The sequence below is a fragment of the Triturus cristatus genome, chromosome 9, assembly GCF_964204655.1.
Source record: "Triturus cristatus chromosome 9, aTriCri1.1, whole genome shotgun sequence".
Classification (NCBI taxonomy): domain Eukaryota; kingdom Metazoa; phylum Chordata; class Amphibia; order Caudata; family Salamandridae; genus Triturus; species Triturus cristatus.
The window spans coordinates 442,692,402-442,712,649 of record NC_140592.1 but is presented as its reverse complement, the minus strand read 5'-3'; the positions used below and the strand labels follow the sequence as shown (position 1 = coordinate 442,712,649).

Genomic DNA, 20,248 nt, shown 5'->3' with positions numbered 1-20,248 from the left:
TTAATACCCCTACACTATCCAACACTTTCACCACTGCAGCTCCTTCATGGAGTTAGAATATTAAATTAATACCCCTACACTATCCCACACTTTCCCTACTGCAGCACCTACATGGAGTTAGAATAGTAAATTAATACCCCTACACTATCCAACACTTACCCAACTGCTGCACCTTCCAGATTTTGGAAAAGTAAATTGTTACCTCTACAGCATGGTACATTTTAAAAGTTGTTGCAACTTACAATGTTTGTCTAAATTACCTTTTTTTCCGAATTGGTTTTCTGGCAGACTCCTGTTCAGTGGTATTGCTGAGTCGGTTTGTGTAGACACTTTTGAGGTGATTTGTTGGGGAATGGATAAATAAATGTCTGGAAAAGTGAAAAATGAATAAACTTTGAAAACAGAACGATGTTGAGAAATGTGTTTAGTAAAATTATTCCACAAAAATTGCACATGTGATATAAGTTGCAGCACATAACTATTTCCGTAATGAAAAATACATTCTTTAGACATGAAATATAAATCTAAAATTTGAAAATGTAATCATAATTACATTGATTATTTCTTTGAAATTTAGCTATGTGATAGTTAGTCAAATATTTTGAAGGTAAAGAATCCGTGCTGTAAAAAAATACCTTGTTTTTGAGAATTTGCTTTTGTGGATGAGGTGGTAGAGGATGTTTTTCTTTGTTGGCTCAAATTTTTAGTTGTGAGAAAAAAAATCTTTTCTGTTCTGGAAAAAAGGCGAAAAAAAGATAATTAACGGTGGGTAGAAATGTAGAACTTGAGTTTTTTTAAAATTAAAAAGACATACAATATAACTAGTACTACATGATAATGTCCTAATTAAAACACATTACTGTAGTAGAAATATAGATATGTACCCCTACCCTACACAAAAATATCACTGATGGTGCTCTTTCCTACAGAAGAAATTGAATATTGTTTCTCAAAACTATCCATTAGTTTTCAAATTAGGTACGATACAGGAGGAATAATTGCAAAAGAAAGGATTTCTAATGTATCGTTATAATAAAATGGGAAAGAAAACATACCTTTTCTAGTAGGTATTTTGTTATCGTGCCTTTATACTGATGTTTGCTGGAGGTTAAAAGGTTTTTGTGAAAAGATGTTCACTGTTGGAGAAAAAAAAAAAAAAAATTGTTCCTTTGTCAACGTTGGTTATAAAAAGACAATTTTGATTTTTATGCGGTGTGATTGAGTATTAAAAAAAAACACCATTGGCATACATGACTTTATGAAATTTTAATAAATAAATTTTACAAGTAAAACCATGCCACAAAAATAACATTTACCTAAACAATTGAGTTTGTCAGTCGTTTACGTGGTGGGGATGTCCAAATAGGTTCAGCTGCTGTGCAATGTAAAAATCTTCCGATTTTCTGGTTGAGGAAAATAAATTACTTGTTTTAATTTTGAGTTTTATTTTATTGATAATATATTGGAAACAGTTCATTTCTTAAGTTTTTATTATTAAGTGAAAAAATATTTTTTGTGGTTTAAGAAAATATATTTTTCTAAAAACTATCGTTTACATATATATTAATAACTTACTAGTACTTGCTCTGTTGTGAATTCCGTGCTCTCTCTGAGGAGGTCGCAGTGCAGGTGACAGAGGGTCAGCTTATTACGTCTGCTCTCTCTGCTAGTTGATAATCAACTGAGTGCAAAATGGTGTCTCACTTGTATTTATAAGTTTTACTGTGTGTCACTATTAATTTTTTTAAAAACTGCGTTCGTTGTGTTTTTTTTAATGCTTTGTTTTACTGTGGAAAATGTTATTTTAAAAATGCTTTTAAAGAAATATTGTTTTCATTCATTTGCCCCGTTTTGGCATCCATTTTGGAACATGTCTTTTGGTATTGTTTACATAGAAACTGTGGTAGGACAAGTTTTATAAGTGAGATGGTTAAAATGGCGCCTGTGTGTATGTGTGTTATGTTTTCGTTAGTTTACTTAGTTTGCGATCTTTTTATGTTAAAAATGTGTATGTACTGTAATTTATTTTTTCATTATTATTTTAAAACTTACAAATGTCTTAAAACGGATTTTTATGGGGAATTTTGAGTATTAATTTTAATACTCGAGTATTAATTTTAATACCCGAGTATTAATTTGTTACTGCATTTCGGTCGATTTACGCTCAGTTGTTCTCCACGTTTTAATACACTTCCCCACCCTAAAACCCCTAATTTCCCTGCATCCCGTGCCAGATTTTATTGTACTTTTAATTTAAAAAAAAAAAAATAATCGCGTTGTAATGGTATGCGTTGTAATATACTTCGTTGTAACAGCACTTTTCATTATTGTAATAGGTTTGGCGTTGTAACAGAATTCGTTGTAAAGTAATGCGTTGTAATAGTACTAGCGTTGTAAAAAATGCGATGTAAAGGTATGCGTTGTAATAGCATGCGTTGTAACGTCATACATCCTGTTTAAAGTGATTTTCATGCTTCCAGGGGCCTTAAACACGAGGTTTGAGGAATGGGTAAAAGTGAATGAAAATGGCCAATTTACTCACTCTGCGGCCTTAAAAAGTGTTTCTCCTCCATGGGAAGTGAATAAAATAACATTTGGAGGCCTTTATTGTTCAATCAAAAACGCCTGTTTTTTGGTGAAAGAGATAACCACCCCCCCTTACGACATGCTTCAGAAACGAAAAAAATGGTCCATTTTCAAATGTTGCGTCTTTGAACGACAATTCACATTTGTACGTGGATAATCACTTTTAGAGATAAAATTAGATGTTTAAAGTGATTTTCAAGCTTCTAGGGGCCCTAAACACAAGATTTGAGAAATGGGTAAAAGTGAATGAAAATGGCCAATTTACGCACTATGAGGCCTTAAAAAGTGTTTCTTCTCCACGGGAAGTGAATTAAGTAACATTTGGAGGCCTTTATTGTTCAAGCGAAAACGCCTGATTTTTGATGAAAGAGATAACCACCCCCCTTACGACATGCTTCTGAAACTAAAAAAATGGTTCATTTTCAAATGTTGCGTCTTTGAACTACAATTACCATTGTACGTGGATAATCACTTTTAGAGATAAAATGAGATGTTTAAAGTGATTTTCAAGCTTCCAGGGGCCCTAAACACAAGATTTGAGAAATGGGTAAACGTGAATGAAAATGGCCAATTTACTCACTCTGTGGCCTTAAAAAGTGTTTCTCCTCCACGGGAAGTGTATTAAGTAATATTTGTAGGCCTTTATTGTTCAAGCGAAAACGCCCGATTTTTGATGAAAGAGATAACCACCCCCCCTTACGACATGCTTCAGAAACTGAAAAACTAAAAAATGGTCCGTTTTCAAATGTTGCCTCTTTGAACTACAATTCACATTTGTACGTGGAAAATCACTTTTAAAGATAAAATGAGATGTTTAAAGTGATTTTCATGCTTCCAGGAACGTTAAACACGAGATTTGAGGAATGGGTAAAAGTGAATGAAAATGGCCAATTTACTCACTCTGCGGCCTTAAAAAGTGTTTCTCCTCCACGGGAAGTGAATAAAATAACATTTGGAGGCCTTTATTGTTCAATCAAAAACGCCTGTTTTTTGGTGCAAGAGATAACCACCCCCCTTACGACATGCTTCTGAAACTAAAAAAATGGTCCGTTTTCAAATGTTGCCTCTTTGAACTACAATTCACATTTGTACGTGGAAAATCACTTTTAAAGATAAAATGAGATGTTTAAAGTGATTTTCATGCTTCCAGGAACGTTAAACACGAGATTTGAGGAATGGGTAAAAGTGAATGAAAATGGCCAATTTACTCACTCTGCGGCCTTAAAAAGTGTTTCTCCTCCACGGGAAGTGAATAAAATAACATTTGGAGGCCTTTATTGTTCAAGCGAAAACGCCCGATTTTTGATGAAAGAGATAACCACCCCCCCTTACGACATGCTTCAGAAACTAAAAAAATGGTCCGTTTTCAAATGTTGCCTCTTTGAACTACAATTCACATTTGTACGTGGAAAATCACTTTTAAAGATAAAATGAGATGTTTTTTAAAGTGATTTTCATGCTTCCAGGGAACTTAAACACAAGATTTGAGGAATGGGTAAAAGTGAATGAAAATGGCCAATTTACTCATTCTGAGGCCTTAAAAAGTGTTTCTCCTCCACGGGAAGTGAATTAAATAATATTTGTAGGCCTTTATTGTTCAAGCGAAAATGCCCGATTTTTGACGAAAGAGATAACCACCCCCCCTTACGACATGCTTCAGAAACTGAAAAACTAAAAAATGGTCCGTTTTCAAATGTTGCCTCTTTGAACTACAATTCACATTTGTACGTGGAAAATCACTTTTAAAGATAAAATGAGATGTTTAAAGTGATTTTCATGCTTCCAGGAACGTTAAACACGAGATTTGAGGAATGGGTAAAAGTGAATGAAAATGGCCAATTTACTCACTCTGCGGCCTTAAAAAGTGTTTCTCCTCCACGGGAAGTGAATAAAATAACATTTGGAGGCCTTTATTGTTCAATCAAAAACGCCTGTTTTTTGGTGCAAGAGATAACCACCCCCCTTACGACATGCTTCTGAAACTAAAAAAATGGTCCGTTTTCAAATGTTGCCTCTTTGAACTACAATTCACATTTGTACGTAGAAAATCACTTTTAAAGATAAAATGAGATGTTTAAAGTGATTTTCATGCTTCCAGGAACGTTAAACACGAGATTTGAGGAATGGGTAAAAGTGAATGAAAATGGCCAATTTACTCACTCTGCGGCCTTAAAAAGTGTTTCTCCTCCACGGGAAGTGAATAAAATAACATTTGGAGGCCTTTATTGTTCAAGCGAAAACGCCCGATTTTTGATGAAAGAGATAACCACCCCCCCTTACGACATGCTTCAGAAACTAAAAAAATGGTCCGTTTTCAAATGTTGCCTCTTTGAACTACAATTCACATTTGTACGTGGAAAATCACTTTTAAAGATAAAATGAGATGTTTTTTAAAGTGATTTTCATGCTTCCAGGGAACTTAAACACAAGATTTGAGGAATGGGTAAAAGTGAATGAAAATGGCCAATTTACTCATTCTGAGGCCTTAAAAAGTGTTTCTCCTCCACGGGAAGTGAATTAAATAATATTTGTAGGCCTTTATTGTTCAAGCGAAAATGCCCGATTTTTGACGAAAGAGATAACCACCCCCCCTTACGACATGCTTCAGAAACTGAAAAACTAAAAAATGGTCCGTTTTCAAATGTTGCCTCTTTGAACTACAATTCACATTTGTACGTGGAAAATCACTTTTAAAGATAAAATGAGATGTTTAAAGTGATTTTCATGCTTCCAGGGGCCTTAAACACGAGGTTTGAGGAATGGGTAAAAGTGAATGAAAATGGCCAATTTACTCACTCTGCGGCCTTAAAAAGTGTTTCTCCTCCATGGGAAGTGAATAAAATAACATTTGGAGGCCTTTATTGTTCAATCAAAAACGCCTGTTTTTTGGTGAAAGAGATAACCACCCCCCCTTACGACATGCTTCAGAAACAAAAAAAATGGTCCATTTTCAAATGTTGCGTCTTTGAACGACAATTCACATTTGTACGTGGATAATCACTTTTAGAGATAAAATTAGATGTTTAAAGTGATTTTCAAGCTTCTAGGGGCCCTAAACACAAGATTTGAGAAATGGGTAAAAGTGAATGAAAATGGCCAATTTACGCACTCTGAGGCCTTAAAAAGTGTTTCTTCTCCACGGGAAGTGAATTAAGTAACATTTGGAGGCCTTTATTGTTCAAGCGAAAACGCCTGATTTTTGATGAAAGAGATAACCACCCCCCTTACGACATGCTTCTGAAACTAAAAAAATGGTTCATTTTCAAATGTTGCGTCTTTGAACTACAATTACCATTGTACGTGGATAATCACTTTTAGAGATAAAATGAGATGTTTAAAGTGATTTTCAAGCTTCCAGGGGCCCTAAACACAAGATTTGAGAAATGGGTAAACGTGAATGAAAATGGCCAATTTACTCACTCTGCGGCCTTAAAAAGTGTTTCTCCTCCACGGGAAGTGTATTAAGTAATATTTGTAGGCCTTTATTGTTCAAGCGAAAACGCCCGATTTTTGATGAAAGAGATAACCACCCCCCCTTACGACATGCTTCAGAAACTGAAAAACTAAAAAATGGTCCGTTTTCAAATGTTGCCTCTTTGAACTACAATTCACATTTGTACGTGGAAAATCACGTTTAAAGATAAAATGAGATGTTTAAAGTGATTTTCATGCTTCCAGGAGCCTTAAACACGAGATTTGAGGAATGGGTAAAAGTGAATGAAAATGGCCAATTTACTCACTCTGCGGCCTTAAAAAGTGTTTCTCCTCCACGGGAAGTGAATAAAATAACATTTGGAGGCCTTTATTGTTCAACCAAAAACGCCCGTTTTTTGGTGCAAGGGATAACCACCCCCCCTTACGACATGCTTCTGAAACTAAAAAAATGGTCCATTTTCAAATGTTGCCTCTTTGAACTACAATTCACATTTGTACGTGGAAAATCACTTTTAAAGATAAAATGAGATGTTTAAAGTGATTTTCATGCTTCCAGCGGCCTTAAACACAAGATTTGAGGAATGGGTAAAAAGTGAATGAAAATGGCCAATTTACTCATTCTGAGGCCTTAAAAAGTGTTTCGCCTCCACGGGAAGTGAAATAAGTAATATTTGTAGGCCTTTATTGTTCAAGCGAAAACGCCAGATTTTTTACGAAAGAGATAACCACCCCCCCTTACGACATGCTTCAGAAACTAAAAAAATGGTCCGTTTTCAAATGTTGCCTCTTTGAACTACAATTCACATTTGTACGTGGAAAATCACTTTTAAAGATAAAATGAGATGTTTAAAGTGATTTTCATGCTTCCATGGGCCTTAATACAAGATTTGAGGAATGGGTAAAAGTGAATGAAAATGGCCAATTTACTCATTCTGATGCCTTAAAAAGTGTTTCTCCTCCACGGGAAGTGAAATAAGTAATATTTGTAGGCCTTTATTGTTCAAGCTAAAACGCCAGATTTTTGACGAAAGAGATAATCACCCCCCCTTACGACATGCTTCAGAAACTAAAAAAATGGTCCGTTTTCAAATGTTGCCTCTTTGAACTACAATTCACATTTGTACGTGGAAAATCACTTTTAAAGATAAAATGAGATGTTTAAAGTGATTTTCATGCTTCCAGGGGCCTTATACACGAGGTTTGAGGAATGGGTAAAAGTGAATGAAAATGGCCAATTTACTCACTCTGCGGCCTTAAAAAGTGTTTCTCCTCCATGGGAAGTGAATAAAATAACATTTGGAGGCCTTTATTGTTCAATCAAAAACGCCTGTTTTTTGGTGAAAGAGATAACCACCCCCCCTTACGACATGCTTCAGAAACGAAAAAAATGGTCCATTTTCAAATGTTGCGTCTTTGAACGACAATTCACATTTGTACGTGGATAATCACTTTTAGAGATAAAATTAGATGTTTAAAGTGATTTTCAAGCTTCTAGGGGCCCTAAACACAAGATTTGAGAAATGGGTAAAAGTGAATGAAAATGGCCAATTTACGCACTCTGAGGCCTTAAAAAGTGTTTCTCCTCCACGGGAAGTGAATTAAGTAATATTTGTAGGCCTTTATTGTTCAAGCGAAAACGCCCGATTTTTGATGAAAGAGATAACCACCCCCCTTACGACATGCTTCTGAAACTAAAAAAATAGTTCATTTTCAAATGTTGCGTCTTTGAACTACAATTACCATTGTACGTGGATAATCACTTTTAGAGATAAAATGAGATGTTTAAAGTGATTTTCAAGCTTCCAGGGGCCCTAAACACAAGATTTGAGAAATGGGTAAACGTGAATGAAAATGGCCAATTTACTCACTCTGCGGCCTTAAAAAGTGTTTCTCCTCCACGGGAAGTGAATTAAGTAATATTTGTAGGCCTTTATTGTTCAAGCGAAAACGCCTGATTTTTGATGAAAGAGATAACCACCCCCCCTTACGACATGCTTCAGAAACTGAAAAACTAAAAAATGGTCCGTTTTCAAATGTTGCCTCTTTGAACTACAATTCACATTTGTACGTGGAAAATCACGTTTAAAGATAAAATGAGATGTTTAAAGTGATTTTCATGCTTCCAGGAGCCTTAAACACGAGATTTGAGGAATGGGTAAAAGTGAATGAAAATGGCCAATTTACGCACTCTGAGGCCTTAAAAAGTGTTTCTTCTCCACGGGAAGTGAATTAAGTAACATTTGGAGGCCTTTATTGTTCAAGCAAAAACGCCTGATTTTTGATGAAAGAGATAACCACCCCCCTTACGACATGCTTCTGAAACTAAAAAAATGGTTCATTTTCAAATGTTGCGTCTTTGAACTACAATTAACATTGTACGTGGATTATCACTTTTAGAGATAAAATGAGATGTTTAAAGTGATTTTCAAGCTTCCAGGGGCCCTAAACACAAGATTTGAGAAATGGGTAAACATGAATGAAAATGGCCAATTTACTCACTCTGCGGCCTTAAAAAGTGTTTCTCCTCCACAGGAAGTGAATTAAGTAATATTTGTAGGACTTTATTGTTCAAGCGAAAACGCCCGATTTTTGATGAAAGAGATAACCATTCCCCCTTACGACATGCTTCAGAAACTAAAAAAATGGTCCGTTTTCAAATGTTGCCTCTTTGAACTACAATTCACATTTGTACGTGGAAAATCACTTTTAAAGATAAAATGAGATGTTTAAAGTGATTTTCATGCTTCCAGGGGCCTTAAACACAAGATTTGAGGAATGGGTAAAAGTGAATGAAAATGGCCAATTTACTCATTCTGAGGCCTTAAAAAGTGTTTCTCCTCCACGGGAAGTGAATTAAATAACATTTGTAGGCCTTTATTGTTCAAGCGAAAACGCCCGATTTTTGATGAAAGAGATAACCATTCCCCCTTACGACATGCTTCAGAAACTAAAAAAATGGTCCGTTTTCAAATGTTGCCTCTTTGAACTACAATTCACATTTGTACGTGGAAAATCACTTTTAAAGATAAAATGAGATGTTTAAAGTGATTTTCATGCTTCCAGGGGCCTTAAACACGAGATTTGAGGAATGTGTAAAAGTGAATGAAAATGGCCAATTTACTCACTCTGCGGCCTTAAAAAGTGTTTCTCCTCCACGGGGAGTGAATTAAATAACATTTGTAGGCCTTTATTGTTCAAGCTAAAACGCCTGATTTTTGATGAAAGAGATAACCACCCCCCTTCCGACATGCTTCTGAAACTAAAAAAATGGTTCATTTTCAAATGTTGCATCTTTGAACTACAATTAACATTGTACGTGGATAATCACTTTTAGAGATACAATGAGATGTTTAAAGTGATTTTCAAGCTTTCAGGGGCCTTATACACAAGATTTGAGAAATGGGTAAAAGTGAATGCAAATGGCCAATTTACTTACTCTGAGGCCTTAAAAAGTGTTTCTCCTCCACGGGAAGTGAATTAAATAACATTTGGAGGCCTTTATTGTTCAACCAAAAATGCCCGTTTTTTGGTGAAAGAGATAACCACCCCCCCTTACGACATGCTTCAGAAACTAAAAAAATGGTCCATTTTCAAATGTTGCGTCTTTGAACTACAATTCACATTTGTACATGGATTATCACTTTTAGAGATAAAATTAGATGTTTAAAGTGATTTTCAAGCTTCCAGGGGCCCTAAATACAAGATTTGAGGAATGGGTAAATGTGAATGAAAATGGCCAATTTATTCACTCTGAGGCCTTAAAAAGTTTTTCTCCACCCCAGAAAGTGAATTAAATAACATTTGTAGGCCTTTATTGTTCAATCAAAAACGCCCGAGTTTTTGATGAAAGAGATAACCACCCCCCCTAACGACATGCTTCAAAAACGAAAAAAATGGTCCATTTTCAAATGGTGCGTCTTTGAACTACAATTCACATTTGTAAGTGGAATAACACTTTTAGAGATAAAATTAGATGTTTAACGTGATTTTAAAGCTTCCAGGGGTCCTAAATACAAGATTTGAGGAATGGGTAAATGTGAATGAAAATGGCCAATTTATTCACTCTGAGGCCTTAAAAAGTTTTTCTCCACCCCAGAAAGTGAATTAAATAACAATTGGAGGCCTTTATTGTTCAACCAAAAATGCCCGTTTTTTTGGTGAAAGAGATAACCACCCCCCCTTACGACATGCTTCAGAAACGAAAAAAATGGTCCGTTTTCAAATGTTGCGTCTTTGAACGACAATTCACATTTGTACGTGGATAATCACTTTTAGAGATAAAATTAGATGTTTAAAGTGATTTTCAAGCTTACAGGGGCCTTAAACACAAGATTTGAGGAATGGGTAAATGTGAATGAAAATGGCCAATTTATTCACTCTGGGGCCTTAAAAAGTTTTTCTCCACCCCAGCAAGTGAATTAAATAACATTTGTAAGACTTTATTGTTCAATCAAAAACGCCTGTTTATTGGTGAAAGAGATAACCACCCCCCCTTACGACATGCTTCAGAAACAAAAAAAATGGTCCATTTTCAAATGTTGCGTCTTTGAACTACAATTAACATTTGTACGTGGATAATCACTTTTAGAGATAAAATTAGATGTTTAAAGTGATTTTCAAGCTTCCAGGGGCCCTAAACACAAGATTTGAGAAATGGGTAAAAGTGAATGAAAATGGCCAATTTACTCATTCTGAGGCCTTAAAAAGTGTTTCTCCTCCACGGGAAGTGAAATAAGTCATATTTGTAGGCCTTTATTGTTCAAGCGAAAACGCCCGATTATTGATGAAAGAGATAACCACCCCCCCTTACGACATGCTTCAGAAACTAAAAAAATGGTCCGTTTTCAAATGTTGCCTCTTTGAACTACAATTCACATTTGTACGTGGAAAATCACTTTTAAAGATAAAATGAGATGTTTTTTAAAGTGATTTTCATGCTTCCAGGGAACTTAAACACAAGATTTGAGGAATGGGTAAAAGTGAATGAAAATGGCCAATTTACTCATTCTGAGGCCTTAAAAAGTGTTTCTCCTCCACGGGAAGTGAATTAAATAATATTTGTAGGCCTTTATTGTTCAAGCGAAAACGCCCGATTTTTGACGAAAGAGATAACCACCCCCCCTTACGACATGCTTCAGAAACTGAAAAACTAAAAAATGGTCCGTTTTCAAATGTTGCCTCTTTGAACTACAATTCACATTTGTACGTGGAAAATCACTTTTAAAGATAAAATGAGATGTTTAAAGTGATTTTCATGCTTCCAGGAACGTTAAACACGAGATTTGAGGAATGGGTAAAAGTGAATGAAAATGGCCAATTTACTCACTCTGCGGCCTTAAAAAGTGTTTCTCCTCCACGGGAAGTGAATAAAATAACATTTGGAGGCCTTTATTGTTCAATCAAAAACGCCTGTTTTTTGGTGCAAGAGATGACCACCCCCCTTACGACATGCTTCTGAAACTAAAAAAATGGTCCGTTTTCAAATGTTGCCTCTTTGAATTACAATTCACATTTGTACGTGGAAAATCACTTTTAAAGATAAAATGAGATGTTTAAAGTGATTTTCATGCTTCCAGGGGCCTTAAACACAAGATTTGAGGAATGGGTAAAAGTGAATGAAAATGGCCAATTTACTCATTCTGAGGCCTTAAAAAGTGTTTCTCCTCCACGGGAAGTGAAATAAGTAATATTTGTAGGCCTTTATTGTTCAAGCGAAAACGCCCGATTTTTGACGAAAGAGATAATCACCCCCCCTTACGACATGCTTCAGAAACTAAAAAAATGGTCCATTTTCAAATGTTGCGTCTTTGAACGACAATTCACATTTGTACGTGGATAATCACTTTTAGAGACAAAATTAGATGTTTAAAGTGATTTTCAAGCTTCCAGGGGCCCTAAACACAAGATTTGAGAAATGGGTAAAAGTGAATTAAAATGGCCAATTTACGCACTCTGAGGCCTTAAAAAGTGTTTCTTCTCCACGGGAAGTGAATTAAGTAACATTTGGAGGCCTTTATTGTTCAAGCGAAAACGCCTGATTTTTGATGAAAGAGATAACCACATCCCTTACGACATGCTTCTGAAACTAAAAAAATGGTTCATTTTCAAATGTTGCGTCTTTGAACTACAATTAACATTGTACGTGGATAATCACTTTTAGAGATAAAATGAGATGTTTAAAGTGATTTTCATGCTTCCAGGGGCCTTAAACACGAGATTTGAGGAATGGGTAAACGTGAATGAAAATGGCCAATTTACTCACTCTGCGGCCTTAAAAAGTGTTTCTCCTTTAAGGGAAGTGAATAAAATACCATTTGGAGGCATTTATAGTTCAAATAAAAACGCCTGTTTTTTGGTGAAAGAGATAACCACCCCCCCTTACGACATGCTTCTGAAACTAAAAAAATGGTTCATTTTCAAATGTTGCGTCTTTGAACTACAATTAACATTGTACGTGGATAATCACTTTTAGAGATAAAATGAGATGTTTAAAGTGATTTTCATGCTTCCAGGGGCCTTAAACACGAGATTTGAGGAATGGGTAAACGTGAATGAAAATGGCCAATTTACTTACTCTGAGGCCTTAAAAAGTGTTTCTCCTCCACGGGAAGTGAATTAAATAACATTTGGAGGCCTTTATTGTTCAACCAAAAATGCCCGTTTTTTGGTGAAAGAGATAACCACCCCCCCTTACGACATGCTTCAGAAACTAAAAAAAAGGTCAATTTTCAAATGTTGCGTCTTTGAACTACAATTCACATTTGTACATGGATTATCACTTTTAGAGATAAAATTAGATGTTTAAAGTGATTTTCAAGCTTCCAGGGGCCCTAAATACAAGATTTGAGGAATGGGTAAATGTGAATGAAAATGGCCAATTAATTCACTCTGAGGCCTTAAAAAGTTTTTCTCCACCCCAGAAAGTGAATTAAATAACATTTGTAGGCCTTTATTGTTCAATCAAAAACGCCCGAGTTTTTGATGAAAGAGATAACCACCCCCCCTTACGACATGCTTCAAAAACGAAAAAAATGGTCCATTTTCAAATGGTGCGTCTTTGAACTACAATTCACATTTGTACGTGGATTAACACTTTTAGAGATAAAATTAGATGTTTAGCGTGATTTTAAAGCTTCCAGGGGCCCTAAATACAAGATTTGAGGAATGGGTAAATGTGAATGAAAATGGCCAATTTATTCACTCTGGGGCCTTAAAAAGTTTTTCTCCACCCCAGCAAGTGAATTAAATAACATTTGTAAGACTTTATTGTTCAATCAAAAACGCCTGTTTATTGGTGAAAGAGATAACCACCCCCCTTACGACATGCTTCAGAAACAAAAAAAATGGTCCATTTTCAAATGTTGCATCTTTGAACTACAATTAACATTTGTACGTGGATAATCACTTTTAGAGATAAAATTAGATGTTTAAAGTGATTTTCAAGCTTCCAGGGGCCCTAAACACAAGATTTGAGAAATGGGTAAAAGTGAATGAAAATGGCCAATTTACTCACTCTGCGGCCTTAAAAAGTGTTTCTCCTGCACTGGAAGTGAATTAAGTAATATTTGTAGGCCTTTATTGTTCAAGCGAAAACGCCCGATTTTTGATGAAAGAGATAACCACCCCCCCTTACGACATGCTTCAGAAACTAAAAAAATGGTCCGTTTTCAAATGTTGCCTCTTTGAACTACAATTCACATTTGTACGTGGAAAATCACTTTTAAAGATAAAATGAGATGTTTTTTAAAGTGATTTTCATGCTTCCAGGGAACTTAAACACAAGATTTGAGGAATGGGTAAAAGTGAATGAAAATGGCCAATTTACTCATTCTGAGGCCTTAAAAAGTGTTTCTCCTCCACGGGAAGTGAATTAAATAATATTTGTAGGCCTTTATTGTTCAAGCGAAAACGCCCGATTTTTGACGAAAGAGATAACCACCCCCCCTTACGACATGCTTCAGAAACTGAAAAACTAAAAAATGGTCCGTTTTCTAATGTTGCCTCTTTGAACTACAATTCACATTTGTACGTGGAAAATCACTTTTAAAGATAAAATGAGATGTTTAAAGTGATTTTCATGCTTCCAGGAACGTTAAACACGAGATTTGAGGAATGGGTAAAAGTGAATGAAAATGGCCAATTTACTCACTCTGCGGCCTTAAAAAGTGTTTCTCCTCCACGGGAAGTGAATAAAATAACATTTGGAGGCCTTTATTGTTCAATCAAAAACGCCTGTTTTTTGGTGCAAGAGATAACCACCCCCCTTACGACATGCTTCTGAAACTAAAAAAATGGTCCGTTTTCAAATGTTGCCTCTTTGAACTACAATTCACATTTGTACGTGGAAAATCACTTTTAAAGATAAAATGAGATGTTTAAAGTGATTTTCATGCTTCCAGGAACGTTAAACACGAGATTTGAGGAATGGGTAAAAGTGAATGAAAATGGCCAATTTACTCACTCTGCGGCCTTAAAAAGTGTTTCTCCTCCACGGGAAGTGAATAAAATAACATTTGGAGGCCTTTATTGTTCAAGCGAAAACGCCCGATTTTTGATGAAAGAGATAACCACCCCCCCTTACGACATGCTTCAGAAACTAAAAAAATGGTCCGTTTTCAAATGTTGCCTCTTTGAACTACAATTCACATTTGTACGTGGAAAATCACTTTTAAAGATAAAATGAGATGTTTTTTAAAGTGATTTTCATGCTTCCAGGGAACTTAAACACAAGATTTGAGGAATGGGTAAAAGTGAATGAAAATGGCCAATTTACTCATTCTGAGGCCTTAAAAAGTGTTTCTCCTCCACGGGAAGTGAATTAAATAATATTTGTAGGCCTTTATTGTTCAAGCGAAAATGCCCGATTTTTGACGAAAGAGATAACCACCCCCCCTTACGACATGCTTCAGAAACTGAAAAACTAAAAAATGGTCCGTTTTCAAATGTTGCCTCTTTGAACTACAATTCACATTTGTACGTGGAAAATCACTTTTAAAGATAAAATGAGATGTTTAAAGTGATTTTCATGCTTCCAGGAACGTTAAACACGAGATTTGAGGAATGGGTAAAAGTGAATGAAAATGGCCAATTTACTCACTCTGCGGCCTTAAAAAGTGTTTCTCCTCCACGGGAAGTGAATAAAATAACATTTGGAGGCCTTTATTGTTCAATCAAAAACGCCTGTTTTTTGGTGCAAGAGATAACCACCCCCCTTACGACATGCTTCTGAAACTAAAAAAATGGTCCGTTTTCAAATGTTGCCTCTTTGAACTACAATTCACATTTGTACGTGGAAAATCACTTTTAAAGATAAAATGAGATGTTTAAAGTGATTTTCATGCTTCCAGGAACGTTAAACACGAGATTTGAGGAATGGGTAAAAGTGAATGAAAATGGCCAATTTACTCACTCTGCGGCCTTAAAAAGTGTTTCTCCTCCACGGGAAGTGAATAAAATAACATTTGGAGGCCTTTATTGTTCAAGCGAAAACGCCCGATTTTTGATGAAAGAGATAACCACCCCCCCTTACGACATGCTTCAGAAACTAAAAAAAAGGTCCGTTTTCAAATGTTGCCTCTTTGAACTACAATTCACATTTGTACGTGGAAAATCACTTTTAAAGATAAAATGAGATGTTTTTTAAAGTGATTTTCATGCTTCCAGGGAACTTAAACACAAGATTTGAGGAATGGGTAAAAGTGAATGAAAATGGCCAATTTACTCATTCTGAGGCCTTAAAAAGTGTTTCTCCTCCACGGGAAGTGAATTAAATAATATTTGTAGGCCTTTATTGTTCAAGCGAAAATGCCCGATTTTTGACGAAAGAGATAACCACCCCCCCTTACGACATGCTTCAGAAACTGAAAAACTAAAAAATGGTCCGTTTTCAAATGTTGCCTCTTTGAACTACAATTCACATTTGTACGTGGAAAATCACTTTTAAAGATAAAATGAGATGTTTAAAGTGATTTTCATGCTTCCAGGAACGTTAAACACGAGATTTGAGGAATGGGTAAAAGTGAATGAAAATGGCCAATTTACTCACTCTGCGGCCTTAAAAAGTGTTTCTCCTCCACGGGAAGTGAATAAAATAACATTTGGAGGCCTTTATTGTTCAATCAAAAACGCCTGTTTTTTGGTGCAAGAGATAACCACCCCCCTTACGACATGCTTCTGAAACTAAAAAAATGGTCCGTTTTCAAATGTTGCCTCTTTGAACTACAATTCACATTTGTACGTGGAAAATCACTTTTAAAGATAAAATGAGATGTTTAAAGTGATTTTCATGCTTCCAGGAACGTTAAATACGAGATTTGAGGAATGGGTAAAAGTGAATGAAAATGGCCAATTTACTCACTCTGCGGCCTTAAAAAGTGTTTCTCCTCCACGGGAAGTGAATAAAATAACATTTGGAGGCCTTTATTGTTCAAGCGAAAACGCCCGATTTTTGATGAAAGAGATAACCACCCCCCCTTACGACATGCTTCAGAAACTAAAAAAATGGTCCGTTTTCAAATGTTGCCTCTTTGAACTACAATTCACATTTGTACGTGGAAAATCACTTTTAAAGATAAAATGAGATGTTTTTTAAAGTGATTTTCATGCTTCCAGGGAACTTAAACACAAGATTTGAGGAATGGGTAAAAGTGAATGAAAATGGCCAATTTACTCATTCTGAGGCCTTAAAAAGTGTTTCTCCTCCACGGGAAGTGAATTAAATAATATTTGTAGGCCTTTATTGTTCAAGCGAAAAAACGCCCGATTTTTGACGAAAGAGATAACCACCCCCCCTTACGACATGCTTCAGAAACTGAAAAACTAAAAAATGGTCCGTTTTCAAATGTTGCCTCTTTGAACTACAATTCACATTTGTACGTGGAAAATCACTTTTAAAGATAAAATGAGATGTTTAAAGTGATTTTCATGCTTCCAGGAACGTTAAACACGAGATTTGAGGAATGGGTAAAAGTGAATGAAAATGGCCAATTTACTCACTCTGCGGCCTTAAAAAGTGTTTCTCCTCCACGGGAAGTGAATAAAATAACATTTGGAGGCCTTTATTGTTCAATCAAAAACGCCTGTTTTTTGGTGCAAGAGATAACCACCCCCCTTACGACATGCTTCTGAAACTAAAAAAATGGTCCGTTTTCAAATGTTGCCTCTTTGAACTACAATTCACATTTGTACGTGGAAAATCACTTTTAAAGATAAAATGAGATGTTTAAAGTGATTTTCATGCTTCCAGGGGCCTTAAACACAAGATTTGAGGAATGGGTAAAAGTGAATGAAAATGGCCAATTTACTCATTCTGAGGCCTTAAAAAGTGTTTCTCCTCCACGGGAAGTGAATTAAATAACATTTGGAGGCCTTTATTGTTCAACCAAAAATGCCCGTTTTTTGGTGAAAGAGATAACCACCCCCCCTTACGACATGCTTCAGAAACTAAAAAAAAGGTCCATTTTCAAATGTTGCGTCTTTGAACTACAATTCACATTTGTACATGGATTATCACTTTTAGAGATAAAATTAGATGTTTAAAGTGATTTTCAAGCTTCCAGGGGCCCTAAATACAAGATTTGAGGAATGGGTAAATGTGAATGAAAATGGCCAATTTATTCACTCTGAGGCCTTACAAAGTTTTTCTCCACCCCAGAAAGTGAATTAAATAACATTTGTAGGCCTTTATTGTTCAATCAAAAACGCCCGAGTTTTTGATGAAAGAGATAACCACCCCCCCTTACGACATGCTTCAAAAACGAAAAAAATGGTCCATTTTCAAATGGTGCGTCTTTGAACTACAATTCACATTTGTACGTGGATTAACACTTTTAGAGATAAAATTAGATGTTTAACGTGATTTTAAAGCTTCCAGGGGCCCTAAATACAAGATTTGAGGAATGGGTAAACGTGAATGAAAATGGCCAATTTATTCACTCTGAGGCCTTAAAAAGTTTTTCTCCACCCCAGAAAGTGAATTAAATAACAATTGAAGGCCTTTATTGTTCAACCAAAAACGCCAGTTTTTTTGGTGAAAGAGATAACCACCCCCCCCTTATGACATGCTTCAGAAACGAAAAAAATGGTCCGTTTTCAAATGTTGCGTCTTTGAACGACAATTCACATTTGTACGTGGATAATCACTTTTAGAGATAAAATTAGATGTTTAAAGTGATTTTCAAGCTTACAGGGGCCTTAAACACAAGATTTGAGGAATGGGTAAATGTGAATGAAAATGGCCAATTTATTCACTCTGGGGCCTTAAAAAGTTTTTCTCCACCCCAGCAAGTGAATTAAATAACATTTGTAAGACTTTATTGTTCAATCAAAAACGCCTGTTTATTGGTGAAAGAGATAACCACCCCCCTTACGACATGCTTCAGAAACAAAAAAAATGGTCCATTTTCAAATGTTGCGTCTTTGAACTACAATTAACATTTGTACGTGGATAATCACTTTTAGAGATAAAATTAGATGTTTAAAGTGATTTTCAAGCTTCCAGGGGCCCTAAACACAAGATTTGAGAAATGGGTAAAAGTGAATGAAAATGGCCAATTTACTCACTCTGCGGCCTTAAAAAGTGTTTCTCCTGCACGGGAAGTGAATTAAGTCATATTTGTAGGCCTTTATTGTTCAAGCGAAAACGCCCGATTTTTGATGAAAGAGATAACCACCCCCCCTTACGACATGCTTCAGAAACTAAAAAAATGGTCCGTTTTCAAATGTTGCCTCTTTGAACTACAATTCACATTTGTACGTGGAAAATCACTTTTAAAGATAAAATGAGATGTTTTTTAAAGTGATTTTCATGCTTCCAGGGAACTTAAACACAAGATTTGAGGAATGGGTAAAAGTGAATGAAAATGGCCAATTTACTCATTCTGAGGCCTTAAAAAGTGTTTCTCCTCCACGGGAAGTGAATTAAATAATATTTGTAGGCCTTTATTGTTCAAGCGAAAACGCCCGATTTTTGACGAAAGAGATAACCACCCCCCCTTACGACATGCTTCAGAAACTGAAAAACTAAAAAATGGTCCGTTTTCAAATGTTGCCTCTTTGAACTACAATTCACATTTGTACGTGGAAAATCACTTTTAAAGATAAAATGAGATGTTTAAAGTGATTTTCATGCTTCCAGGAACGTTAAACACGAGATTTGAGGAATGGGTAAAAGTGAATGAAAATGGCCAATTTACTCACTCTGCGGTCTTAAAAAGTGTTTCTCCTCCACGGGAAGTGAATAAAATAACATTTGGAGGCCTTTATTGTTCAATCAAAAACGCCTGTTTTTTGGTGCAAGAGATAACCACCCCCCTTACGACATCCTTCTGAAACTAAAAAAATGGTCCGTTTTCAAATGTTGCCTCTTTGAACTACAATTCACATTTGTACGTGGAAAATCACTTTTAAAGATAAAATGAGATGTTTAAAGTGATTTTCATGCTTCCAGGGGCCTTAAACACAAGATTTGAGGAATGGGTAAAAGTGAATGAAAATGGCCAATTTACTCATTCTGAGGCCTTAAAAAGTGTTTCTCCTCCACGGGAAGTGAAATAAGTAATATTTGTAGGCCTTTATTGTTCAAGCGAAAACGCCCGATTTTTGACGAAAGAGATAATCACCCCCCCCTTACGACATGCTTCAGAAACTAAAAAAATGGTCCATTTTCAAATGTTGCGTCTTTGAACGACAATTCACATTTGTACGTGGATTAACACTTTTAGAGATAAAATTAGATGTTTAACGTGATTTTAAAGCTTCCAGGGGCCCTAAATACAAGATTTGAGGAATGGGTAAATGTGAATGAAAATGGCCAATTTATTCACTCTGAGGCCTTAAAAAGTTTTTCTCCACCCCAGAAAGTGAATTAAATAACAATTGGAGGCCTTTATTGTTCAACCAAAAACGCCCATTTTTTGGGTGAAAGAGATAACCACCCCCCTTATGACATGCTTCAGAAACGAAAAAAATGGTCCGTTTTCAAATGTTGCGTCTTTGAACGACAATTCACATTTGTACGTGGATAATCACTTTTAGAGATAAAATTAGATGTTTAAAGTGATTTTCAAGCTTACAGGGGCCTTAAACACAAGATTTGAGGAATGGGTAAATGTGAATGAAAATGGCCAATTTATTCACTCTGGGGCCTTAAAAAGTTTTTCTCCACCCCAGCAAGTGAATTAAATAACATTTGTAAGACTTTATTGTTCAATCAAAAACGCCTGTTTAT

The 20,248-nt window shown here is 35.8% G+C and overlaps 1 long non-coding RNA gene across 1 annotated transcript; it reads right to left on the bottom strand.

Annotated features, from left to right (window-relative positions):
- Nucleotides 1-255: 255 nt before the first annotated feature.
- Nucleotides 256-1,128, bottom strand: LOC146798108 (uncharacterized). Its single transcript, XR_014969109.1, has 3 exons — nt 1,056-1,128; nt 636-733; nt 256-368 (listed from the first exon to the last, which is right to left on the bottom strand). It is a non-coding gene; the product is annotated as an uncharacterized LOC146798108 (long non-coding RNA).
- Nucleotides 1,129-20,248: the final 19,120 nt, after the last annotated feature.